The sequence below is a fragment of the Corvus brachyrhynchos genome, unplaced genomic scaffold, assembly GCF_000691975.1.
Source record: "Corvus brachyrhynchos isolate BGI_N302 unplaced genomic scaffold, ASM69197v1 scaffold70, whole genome shotgun sequence".
Classification (NCBI taxonomy): domain Eukaryota; kingdom Metazoa; phylum Chordata; class Aves; order Passeriformes; family Corvidae; genus Corvus; species Corvus brachyrhynchos.
Genome location: NW_008236217.1, coordinates 2,181,041 through 2,181,834, shown reverse-complemented (window position 1 = coordinate 2,181,834; position 794 = coordinate 2,181,041). Strand labels below are relative to the sequence as shown.

Here is a 794-nt window from a genome sequence, read left to right as displayed (position 1 = left end):
TGAGCTTGTTCTGTTCTACGTGCAGCTCTGTGTAGGCTTTTATCATTCCATTTTCTTTGATTGTTGAAGTCCCTCTGAATGACAGTCCTAACGTCCAAGTAGGTGATCTCTCCCCACCACCACAATTTGCTGTCATTCATATCTCTTTCAGCTTCTATTTTCCTCCATGTGCAATCCTTTACTTGGTTAGTATTGCATGTGAAGGTGGACAAAATGACTGACAGAATGTGCAAATGTACCCCAGCATCACACATTTTTCCTGCAAAGTAACATCTCCATTTGTATGTCTGGCAGCACTGCCTGTGCAATTCCCTTCTGATTTTTTAACGCTATCAGCAGGAGACATCAAAAATTCCTAAGAAATACAAAAACCAAGACAGTTGTCTCAGCAGGTACCAGCCTCACATGCAATGCACATACTCTCCTTTATTGCTAAAGTCAAAAAGTGGCTGATTATTAGTTCTTATCAACTTATTTGCATATGTACACACAGACATCCCACTCAAGAGACTCGAAGAACAACATTTTTGTTTATCAAAGGGTCCAAGGGCAGCAGAAAACCACCTTCAGCATTGCCTCAGCTCAGAAACCCAGGGGCTCTCCGAAGCATTCAGTTCCACACCACACAAGGTCCCACACTTCCACTGGGGTCATTAATCAGTGCTTCACTATCACAGTGATGGGGGGCAGATTGAGGAGAGACTGTGAAAGATGAAAAGTGCCAATTAGTGCTAGGTGGGATTCAAGCTCCTGCCCACCACTACAGGGACTGGGGCTCCATTCCCGCTTGTCTA

At 44.2% G+C, this 794-nt stretch overlaps 1 long non-coding RNA gene across 2 annotated transcripts in view; it reads right to left on the bottom strand.

Moving 5' to 3' along the window:
* Positions 1 to 408: 408 nt before the first annotated feature.
* The window catches only part of LOC108449397, a 12,028-nt gene continuing 11,642 nt past the window's right edge, over positions 409 to 794 (bottom strand). For both annotated transcript variants that reach the window (XR_001865575.1, XR_001865577.1), the window contains one exon: positions 409 to 702. This is a non-coding gene — a long non-coding RNA (uncharacterized LOC108449397). The remainder of the gene's footprint in view (positions 703 to 794) is intronic.